Here is a 12,039-nt window from a genome sequence, read left to right on the forward strand (position 1 = left end):
GAGCCGATCACGGCTTGGACTAATGTTTAACGTGTCTGTGCATGCAAGAAGATAGCTGACAAACAACTTCTGCACCTTCCTGATCAGGTATAGGTCAGGTGGCACACCTAGCACTTCACCAAGCCAGGGCGTGTGCCGGACTCTTGGGCCGTTGACCGAGGGACCGGGGCCCACCAGCAGTCCCGGAAACCTCCCGGCTCCTCGTGTTGCCTGTCGCTGCTCGCCGGTGGGTTTTAACCGACAACACATTTTGGCACGCCCAGTGGGACATCCCTAACCCGTTAAGGAAGGCGCTTCAGTTTTTCAGCACTTGGGGCCAGGGCAGTCTCACCATGAACAAGACAAGTCGACATGTACGGGGGGGAATCCAGAAGATGAAGGAGATAGATGTCGCCGACCACGCTGGTGCCCTGATGGGCTCAACCGGTCTCAGAAGCGGAGGGTGCAGCGGCTGCGCAGCCTGGAAGAAGCCGAGGCCCAGTACTTGGAAATGTTAAGGAAGGCGTGGCCAGATTTGGCAGAAAAGGTCCACAATCCTCGACAAGTAGAAAGTTCCTCCAAGAAAGTATGGCGGCCCAAGAAGTCGAAAGCCGATGTGAATACATTGGCTTATGCGCACATGGAGTTTGTTCTCCCTGTAGAGTTTCATGCACCAGGCCGTAAGGAAGTGCCAGTGGCTCAGCTCGACTTGGGGCCACGACCAGTTATATTCAAGAAGCCCCGAGAAAAGAATTACAGGCATCTGAAAGCTTTATATCTCAAAGGGTACATCAACGGCCAACCCGTCAGCAGGATGCTAGTTGATACAGGAGCAGCAGTCAATATAATGCCGTACTCAGTGCTGCGCAAGCTGGGGCATTCTTTCGGGGACTTAATCAAGACCAACATCACGCTAAGTGACTTCAATGGACAAACATCAGAAGCACAGGGAGTCCTCAGCGTGGATCTGACGGTGGGAGGTAAAACTGTCCCTACATCCTTTTTTGTGGTCAACAGCAAGGGCTCATACACCGTCCTGCTTGGGAGAGATTGGATTCATGCCAATTGTTGTATCCCTTCTACGATGCACCAATGTCTAATTCAATGGGATGGAGATGACGTAGAAGTAGTCCACGCGGATGATTCTGCTGAAGTTTCACATGCTGCCATGAGTGTTTGGGATGCAGAAGACCAGGAACCAATCTCAGGGATCAGCTTGGAGGGCTGCGACCGTGTGGAGGCTACAAAAAATGGGCTGAGGCTGGTCTTATCCACTGGCCTTACAGAGTAGATGGGGTGCCAAAGTCACTTTGCACCGGACAAACAGGAGAGGCCGATCCCCGCGATCAGCCCCAAAAAATAGAATTCGAGTTGTTTTTGTCATCCATGCCACATTATTATTTAGTTCACTGGGAGGCCCGCTTGAGCAGCCGGTCATGTGTTAATTGTAAAAAAGCACAAGTTAATGAAAAGAACAAGTCGGCCGATCCCTGCGATCGGCCAAATCCTTTTACATCACATCCATTATCTATTTGCAGTGTCGACTTGATGGATGAAGGGAAGCTAGGATACGGGTTTACATCTGCTGACGAGCTGGAAGAAGTCGATATTGGTCCTAGGGATAAGCCATGGCCAACATTTATCAGCAAGAAGTTAAATCCGGAGTTGCGAGAGGCGATGATAATACTACTGAGAAAATATATGGATTGTTTTGCTTGGGAGTACACAGAGATGCCCGGGTTGGATAGAAGTATTGTTGAACATCGACTCCCTCTCAAGCTAGGATTTCGGCCGTTCCAGCAACGGACACGACAAATGAAGGCCGAAGTCCTGGAAGAAGTCAAGAAAGAAGTCGAAAAGATGATAGAAGCCGGCTTCATCAGGGTTTGCAGGTATGCTGAATGGATTTCTAATGTTGTACCTGTACAGAAGAAGGATGGCCGGTGGAGAGTCTGCGTAGACTTCAGAGATCTTAACAGGGCTACACCAAAAGATGAGTACCTGATGCCGGTCGCGGAAACATTGATTAATGCAGCTGCTGGTCACAAGATGTTGAGTTTCATGGATGGTAATGCTGGTTATAACCAGATTTTTATGGCTCCAGAAGATATTCATAAGATCGCATTCAGAGTACCGGGTGCAGTGGGGTTATTCGAGTACGTGGTCATGACCTTTGGGCTCAAAAATGCTGGTGCTACATATCAACGGGCCATGAACTACATGTTTCATGATCTGATTGGCAAGCTGGTGGAGATTTATATTGATGATGTGGTGGTGAAATCTGCATCGGCTGAGGGCATTTAGGAGATCTACAGCGAGTTTTGGAACGAACTAGGAAGTTCGGGCTTAGAATGAATCCTAAGAATTGTGCATTTGGTGTATCGGCCGGTCAGTTCCTGGGTTTTCTGGTTCATGAACGGGGAATTGAGATCGGCCTAAAAAGTCAAAAAGCTGTAAAAACAATGGTGCCACCTACTACAAAGAAAGAACTCCAACAACTCATCGACAAGATCAATTTTCTTAGGAGATTCATTTCCAATCTGTCAGGAAGAATTGAGCCATTCATGGAGTTGGTAAAAATTAAAGCCAATGATGAGTTCCGCTAGGGGGCAGAGCAGCAACAGGCATTTGAAGATATCAAAGAATATTTATCCAAACCGCCTGTGTTAGTCCCACCTGATACGGATGGGGTCCCGATCTTCACGACGTAGGATCACGAACAAGATAACTAGCTGCAAGCAGCCGGGATAACTAGTGCAACCTGACGAATAAAACTCGAAGCCAACCACCGTCTTTAACCGGCAACCTGAATCGAGGATTCGCCTAACCACACTCTCAAGAACCAATCCACATAACCTGGAATCGATGGACCAGGAGCACCGATTGGGAGCCGATGAAGCGGCCGCTTCTATAATCTCGCGAGGAAATCACAAGAGCAAAGGGGTAGAGATCACTCTCTGAATTTGATAGCAAATAGCTAAACAAAGGGGAATAATTTCTGATTATGCCAGTCTGTGGAAACCAGAGAGATAGTACATGTTTATACTAGGAACATCCCTCCTAGTTTAGGTGAGAAAGGACCCTTCAGTTTGTGGGTTTAGATGACTCAAAGAGTCACCACGAAATGCACTCGCGCAGTCCTTTCAGCTCCTGACCCCTCTGGAGTAAAACACTTATTACTCTTGACTGGGAAGTCCAAATGACGAGCCGTTTGTTGTATTAGAAAGTTAACTTGATTATCTTTCCACTGAGTACTTAGGCACTCCAAGAGTCGTCGGGAATCAAGAGATATGGAAGTTTCTTTTTGTCAGTCCGAATTGACATGATGGTGCTCTGATTTTGTGGTCCGATCTTGGCAGCACGTATCATCCATACAGTAGGCTTCCTCCACGTCTTGAGGGTCTTCACATCCTACATCTTTGAACCTAATAATGACCAAAGTATAACTTTTAGGTAGTATAAAATTCTCCGTGATATTATTATCAAATTCAGCTAGGAGTGAAGTCACCTGTTGTTGTAACTTCTTGGCACGACTTCTTGTCAAAGGTCCTTGATTTATATTACTTGATGTATCTTGGTCTTGGTTAATTGGTTGAGTCGTATGTATGGGTGGGATGTCCGCATCACCACCCCAGCAGGGTAAGCCGTTTCATGTTTACCTATCAGTAGGTACCACTTCCATTGCTTCGGTCGTCGTACAAGTGCAGGATGGCAAGGAGAGAGTTGTTTTTTATCTCAGCAGAAGGATGTTAGATGCGGAGACAAGGTACTCTGAAATTGAGAAATTATGCCTTTGTCTATTCTTTACCTGTACAAAGCTCCGCCACATCCTGCTTTCTGCCGAGATAATTGTCATCTGCAAATCAGATGTGATCAAGCATATGCTATCGGCCTCGGTGTTAAAAGGCCGACTTGGCAAATGGATATTTTCTCTATCAGAATTTGATATCCGGTACCAACCTGCGAAAGCAGTCAAAGGGCAGGCGCTGGCTGACCTCATTGCGGAAAGAACCAGCACAGACATAGCAGCGCTTTCCATCCGCGCATGGGCGATGTATTTTGACGGGTCAGTCTGTGGAGATGGTTCCGGTATAGGTATCTTGCTCGTCTCGCCTCGGGGGCAACATATTCCTTTTCAATCAGATTGCCAGCACCTTGCACCAATAATCTAGCCGAGTATGAAGCGGTGCATAAAGGTATGGAGTTACTCATTGAAGCTGGAGCAGAAGCAGTAGAAGTTTTTGGGGATTCTAAATTGGTCATCTCTCAGCTTACGGAGACATATCGATGTGAGAGCGAGTTGTTGTTTCCTTTGTGGAGGCAATGCCAGGAGTTAATGGCCCAGTTCAGATATATAAACTTCTACTGGATACCAAGGGCGCAAAATTCTGAGGCCAATGATCTTGCCCAAATGGCCTCCGGTTACAAGGACACAGCGGATGGAGCTGATTTTCCAATAAACCTGTTGGATCAGAGAGATTGGAGAGCCGATATCTTCAATTACTTGAAGGATCCGGCTCGGGGGGCACCTAAGAAGATACGCTACAGAGCCATGAAGTACGTCTTGATAGGGGACGACTTGTTCTACGGAACTCTGGAAGGATTATTGCTTAAGTGCTTGGGGCCGATTGAATCCAATCGGCTTTTACATGAAGTCCATAAAGGTACGTGTGGGACTCATCAATCAGCTCACAAGATGAAATGGTTGGTCAGGCGCTCGGAATATTATTGGCCTGATATGTTGGAAGATTGTTTCAAGTACTACAAAGGATGCCAAGCCTGTCAGAGGTTTGGAAGAATACAAATAGTACCAGCATCGGCCATGAATCCCATCATCAAGCCTTGGCCATTCAGGGGCTGGGGCATGGACATGATTGGTAAGATTAATCCTCCATCTAGTAAAGGCCATCAGTTTATTTTGGCCATCACAGATTATTTTACCAAATGGGTAGAGGCTGTTCCTATGAAGTCAGTAACGTCGAGGGACGTCATCAATTTCGTCAAGGAACACGTTATTCATAGGTTTGGGATTCCTCAGACCATTACAACAGATGGAGGGTCAGTATTCATATCTGATGAATTCAAAAAGTTCGCTGCTGACATGGGGATTAAATTGATCAGGTCATCTCCGTACTATGCTCAAGCAAATGGACAAGCCGAAGCGTCCAATCAGAGCTTAATCAAGCTGATCAAAAGGAAGATTGATGAGTACCCACGGCGCTGGCATGAAGTGTTATCAGAAGCATTATGGGCTTATCGTGTTTTATGCCATGGGGCAACAAGAACTTCACCATACCATCTGGTATATGGACAAGAGACCGTATTGCCATGGGAGATTACAGCCGGTTCAAGACGAATAGAGTTTCAGACTGAGCTGACTGCTGAAGAGTATGCAGCGCTGATGAGCGACAATATGGAAGACATTACAGAACTCAGGCTCTGGTCACTGGAAAAGATCAAAGAAAATAAGGCCAAGGTAGCCCGTGCATACAACAAGAAGGTTAAACCGAAAGAATTCCGAGCTGGGGATTTAGTGTGGGAGGCGGTGCTACCATTGGGGACTAAGGATGCAGCATATGGTAAATAGTCTCCGAATTGGAATGGGCCTTATAGAGTTGTTCAAGCTCTGCCAGAAAATGCATACATGCTTGAGGAATTGGATGGGATTAAATTTCCGGTAGCGGTCAACGGTCAGCATCTCAAGAAATATTTCCCGAGCATGTGGGAAGATGAGTAATGAAGCCGATGCAAGGCATCAGGCTGTGGATTAACCCAATCAGAGTATTTATGAGGGAAGCCGATGTGATACATCGGGCTATAAGTAGATGGAATCGAGTACTGTGCAGTACATCGAGTTGATCTGGCCGGGTACCCTGTGGTATGTTAAGCTGCAGGACAGTATCTATCAGGTACTTTGGAAGCCGATGCAATGCATCAGGCTATAAGGAGGAACGAGACGGACAAGCTAGATTTGTAAAGAAAAAGGCAGTGCCGGTCCATACACGGATCTAAGAGATTGAACAGCCGGTGTTGAGCCATCGACTTTAAGAGCGATGATCAGGCCTTGCAAATTCCGGGTCTCGATAAAAGCAGAGAGGATGATCGCAGGTGTCTCTTGATCTGGGAAGAACAGGCTCGACCTCTTTTCGAGGTTTTTAGGTACTTTTTGACCTGATTGGGGATCGAGATCTAACAACAAGCAAAGAAGTTGATTGCGGAGTACTCCTGTTATTAGCGAGATTTGTAGGGTACTCGAGTTCTTGGGATAAAAGAAAAGTTCGAGGTTGGACTCGACAACTTAGGAAGAACTCGGCAATGCAGGAAAAGAGGCCGATGCGATGCCATTAGACTTTAGAAGATTGGATTCTTAAAACACTGGACCGAAATAAGGGATTTATTTACAAAAAGGGGGACTACAAAAGAAGCCGATCTACCGGCTCTGCGCGTAATGGCGGAAGACCCTATGAACTACCACCAGTAAGTCCTTAGGGTCTTGCGGCGCTTGTACGGGGGAGGAATGCTGGTGTCGTCATCACTGTTGCCATCGCCACCGCCAGTGCTGCTACTGTCGCCACCATCATCGCTGCTACGACTGGCGTCGTTCCTGGAATCCTCGTCGTCCTCTGAGGACGATGATCCGCCACGAAGGTATCCTCCTGCTGCTGAATCATCATCTGAAGAAGTAATCTGGGTATCCTCTTCCGAGAAAGAAAAGAAGTCGCCATCCCAGGAGTTGTCGTCGTCTTCGTCCAGAGCACCGTGAAGAAGGATCTGGAGGTCCTCATCATCGATCAGGGGCTCATCGTCCTCTGACCAAGTGCTAAAGTTCCACTCCTCTGCGTCCCAATGCAGAGGAGCGAGATCTTCGTATGAAGCCATTGGATCGAACTCCGGTGTTGCCTCCCTGGAGGTTTCAGAGTTAGGAGAAGTAATGGAGATGGTTTCAGAGTCAGGAGAAGTGATGGAGATGATGAAAGAAGATGAAGGGGAGTTGGAAGAGACAGAGGAAGAGGAAGCCATTATCAGGGGATGCAAAGTGTGTTAGCACGGCTAATACACAGGGAAAGAAGATGGGTGGAGGTGAATCCGCTGATACCGTTTTATAAAAGCAGAGATGGAAGGCGAAGCGGCGTTAGCGCGTTTCTCGAGGGAGAAGACGAAGGGTCGCGCCCAATGAGATTGGAAGGTGATGCGTGTGTACGGACCTAGGAAGTCGAAGGGCCGCGTCTGACGGCATTGGGAGCAGTACGCGCGTGCACAAGTCCGAGAAGTCGAAGAAACAATGGTTTTGGAATTTTCATTGCCAAAACCAGGGGGGCATGTGTTATCGCCATAATTTGACTGGGCCAAAGGATGGGCCGAGAGCAACATGGGCTGAAGGAAATCAGCGTAATGGTCTGCGAATTGGCCTCTGTGTAAACGTGTCAAGGGCCAGGATGGCCGTGTATCTAAGGATAGTTTAAATATAGTAAGTTAGAGATTGAATCGTAATCAGCTAGGGTTAGTTAAGATCAAAGTCTCCGGACTATAAATATGTATCGTGAGAATCAATAAAGGAATCAATCATCCACAACAAACTCTCGGCGCATCGCCACCCCTTTCCAAGGGCTTTCTCCAGGTAATCGACATGCTGCTCCGATCATGTCCTGCATGGTCGGAGCATCGTCACGTTTATCTGTTTATCTTGTGTTGTTCGTACTGAAGCGTTTTTGATGGCGAGTAGCACTAGTTATCTTAAACGATTATGATGCTGCAATGATTCCGAATAGTAGATTCATGCTTTGCTCACTGTTCATAATCGTTTAGCTATCCTTACGTTCGATCTCGGGCGCAGGGGCAGCGCCTTGCTCTGTTGTTACATGGTAGATCCAATCTGTTATGGTAGTTCTTTGTGTTACAGAGGATTGGTTTAATATCTGTATGATTCGGCCCTTTCAAACGGGTTAAATGTTCCGGCTGCATGTTTGGTGCCTTATGATAATCTGACGAGGGATTGTTCCGGGAATCAACTTGTTAGTTGGTTTTTAGGCCTCTTTTTGGGTTAGAGTATTGCTATCTTTCATGTTCGTTAGGCTTAACTACGCATAGGATGTTCCGGTTACATGGTGAAAGCTTTTATCGTCGTAGATTGGATTAGCTTGGTAATTACATAGCATGTTTCTATCTTTTCCATCGGATTTGTGCGAATGATCATATGTTTAGTAGATCCGATCTGTTAAACATGGCAATCGGCTTCTTCTAGCCGATTCTGATAAGTACCCGAAGGTTCAACCTGTTGTCCGGATGGGTCCGACCTAGTACGATGACTCCGTCGGCTTCTTTAGCTGATCTTGGGGGTCATTGTAAGAGCCGATCACGGCTCGGACTAATGTTTAACGTGTCTGTGCATGCAGGAAGATAGCTGACAAACGACTTCTGCACCTTCCTGATCAGGTACAGGTCAGGTGGCATGCCTAGCACTTCACCAAGCCAGGGCGTGTGCCGGACTCTTGGGCCGTTGACCGAGGGACCGGGGCCCACCAGCAGTCCCGGAAGCCTCCTGGCTCCTCGTGTTGCCTGTCGCTGCTCGCCGGTGGGTTTTGACCGACAACAAATCCACAGAAAAGCCAAAAAAAAATTATCTCCTTCCTAGACCGTGTTTAACCGTTTGCATAATTCTACTTCATAGTCCGTAGTGTTGAGTTTGTGTCCTAGTTCGTATTTTTGTTACTGGTTTAGTTCTTGTTTTAGTTCGTTATGTTTCCCTTTTCCGCTGCCATCATTTGCACACTTGTTTCCCCCACCCGATTCGCATCCGATTCCGATTCAACCACTAGCAAAACCTAATTCGGAGGGTCCTCCTTAGAACGGGCATACCTTTTCGCTCGAAACTCCGATTGAGGTGATTTTTTTCCCGAAAAGCTCTCAAAAAATTGCACATATGATTACCCGCTATGCCGGGTGCAGCGATCTCAAAAAAAATTAAAAAAAATCAGGAAGGCACTTGATTCGAGCTCCGAAGTTCCAACACCAGTTTTTCCAAACGCTCACGAATTTCTACCGATCACATCTTTCATCGGTTTGAGCTGATCCTTGGTACTGTTCCGATTCTTGTGCCCCTGGTTGAGAAAAAATATCAAAAAAATAAAAGTAAAAAAATAAAAATTTGATTCCTACTAGTGCTAAAAGACAAAACAGGAGGCTTTCACCTGTTGTTTCTCATAGTGCTGCTAGATACTTGTTGATCTTGTCATTGCTGTTCATCAAATTCATCCTTGTGCCTTTCTTGTTGACACTACTGTTCCCAGGACACGAGTAGACCAGCAATTAAGGACATGTAGTTTTGGATATTTATTCAGTATTACTATTTGTTATTGAATTGTGTTCCACTCATATATTTGGCCTTCCTATAGCTCCACATACAACTTTTGGACAGCAGGTTTTTTACCCTTGCAATCGCAGAGCACGCCTCCCATGTATCCTTTGCCTTGCTAGTAAGACCCTTGTAAGAGATTGGTAAGGTGTTTTCCTATTGCGGTGTCTATTGAGAGGCACCACTGTTCCTGCGTAGTAGATTATTAGGGATAACCTTCACTGTTTGTTTCTGGTCTTGTGTCTACAATGATAGGTGATGATGGATGTGGCACCCCCAAATACTTCCATGAGTGTGTGAGCCAAGATCAACTACGTGAGGCCATCGAGCAGGGGCAGCAGGTGATGACAAACACTATGACACAGGCAATCACCGCCGCCATCAGGGACCTCAGGCTCCATAAATCCATTGAGCGCATGGATAAATGGATATCCACTCTAACCGACAGGGTGGTTGCGTTGGAAACTCGTTCCCAGATGAGGACGTGGTCTAGAACAGTACCTAACTTGTCGGCTGGAATGGTGCAATAAGGTAGCTTAGGCTGTCTCCAGCGGAGACGGTAAAATGTTCGCTATCATAAATTTAGCGAACGGGAGACGTCGCTGCACGGTCCAGCGGGAGCAGGTAAAGCGTGCGCTATTTTAGCGGATGGCCACCAGTGCTGCTAAATGTGGCGTCTCGCTCGCCCTTCTGTATCCACTGCTTCCGCCGCCGCAACACGCTAGCGCTAGGTCTCGGTTTTAGAGAAAGATGACTTTTTGAGGATGGTAAGATATAGAGAACGAGATTTAGACAACGCTGCTGCAGAGTAGGAGATATAGAGAACGGAATCTTTTTAGGGGAGTCTGTAAAGGATAGGGAATATTCCTTTAGAGAACGAAATTTAGAGAACGCTGCTGGATATAGCCTTAGGCCTGGTTCTCCAAATACTGGACTACTGATGAGTACAAGAGAAAGAGACAGAGAGCCCAACGGTCGTGCATGAGTTCTGAAGATAATGCTCAAAACAGAGGAGGTTCAAGAAATTTTACAGAGACGCAACAACTTTTGGTATAACAAATCCTTGTCTTGCTTAAGCCATTGATTGACCTCTACAATATTTTCCCTTGCATAATTTTTTGTTTCCCTTCTTATAGGAACATACTTACGGTCCTGAGAAGAGTGGCACTTTAAGCACATATGCTGTAATGAAATCTGGATTCAAAACTGTAGACAGCACTGGAAGGGCTGGTCCCATTTGCAGCCAAAAAGCACAAAGCCGCTTGGTATGCTTTGCATTATTTACTTGATTACCTTAGCTTCATTTCAAATGTTGTTGTTAGTTTATATCCAATCTAAAGGTCCTTGTCAGTAGTATCTGATCAGTTTTGTTCTTAGCAAATCTTACATTCTGGTACAGTCAATATCTTCTAGTTATTTTAGGATGACTACAGAGTGCTAGTTCCATAATAATGGTACAATAAATATTTTTCACATGTCTATATTTTGCTGCTTATTTTAGGATGACTACAGAGAGCTAGTTCCAGATGAGAATTCACAAGAACTTGATGGGAAGGCGCTGCACATTGTAGGAAATGGCATGAAGCATGGGCGCGTTCCAACAGGCGATGGTGCTGTGGACAAGGCAATCGTTCTAATACATAGTAAATCAGTACCTTTTAAACCAATCAATCCTGCTGATTATGAAAAGTGCTCAAAGAAAGTGAGCAGCTGAAAGAGACTAATGGGATACTCGTTGAGGAAAATAATGTTAATCGTGCACTGATCATGGTAATAATTGTTTCATTGCTTCTATCAAATAACATGTCCTATGCATGCATCTTCATCTGGGTACATTTTCAATTGCATACAATGTATTCTGATTTTGGAAAAGAACCACCTCCAGAGCTGTTGCGGCATCTAGAAAGTCTTGATGCACGTCGTAAACAGGTTACAAATTTTATTGAATGATTGTAGAATTCATGCCTTTTACTTTGAGGATATTTCATCTAGATAATTAATACTGTTTGGTGGCAGAATGCCAATATGAGTTGCAGCAGTGAAAAGTTGGCTTCTTGTTGATTAGAAATGTCAGCCTTAGTTTTAAGTTCATGGTAAGGTAGCCAAGATCAGTTTGTCTTGGCTGATTCCTCTCAGTTTTGCTTGGCAAATACTCCTAATTCTTTTGGTTAGCTCCTTAAGCATTAACAGTTGTTTTCAAAGATCAACTAAAAAGATCTGCTAGGTTCATCTTCCTATTTCTTACCAGCTCATATTTTTTCTACTGCTAGGTTGAGTTGACAAAAAATATAGCATGCACAGATTTATTTCACTTACTAAGTTTTTCCTCCAATATCCAACCATGATGAGTTAGCAGGAAAAATATATAGTGTCTCTCATCTATGATCCTTGCTGTTGGGGACTGTGTGATCCTTTTGTTGCTGGTCCGGCCCTTAGCTTCTTTGGCTAGGAATTATCTGTATTGGTGCAGATGGTACAAATTTTCTGCACATCATCATGGAGAGCTGTTGGATCTCCGCATGGATACTCCCACTCAGTTGATGACAGGCGCAATGGTGGGAACACTCATGAAAGCAATGATGACGACAACAGCTACAATGAAGAGGATGATGACGACGATGGCTCCTTTGAAGGAAATGGCGATGATGATCCTGACTTAGAAGAGGAGGCTGATAACGAGGAAGCCGTCGAAGGCGATCGTTGATAAC

Source organism: Panicum hallii, chromosome 9 (genome assembly GCF_002211085.1).
Source record: "Panicum hallii strain FIL2 chromosome 9, PHallii_v3.1, whole genome shotgun sequence".
NCBI lineage: Eukaryota > Viridiplantae > Streptophyta > Magnoliopsida > Poales > Poaceae > Panicum > Panicum hallii.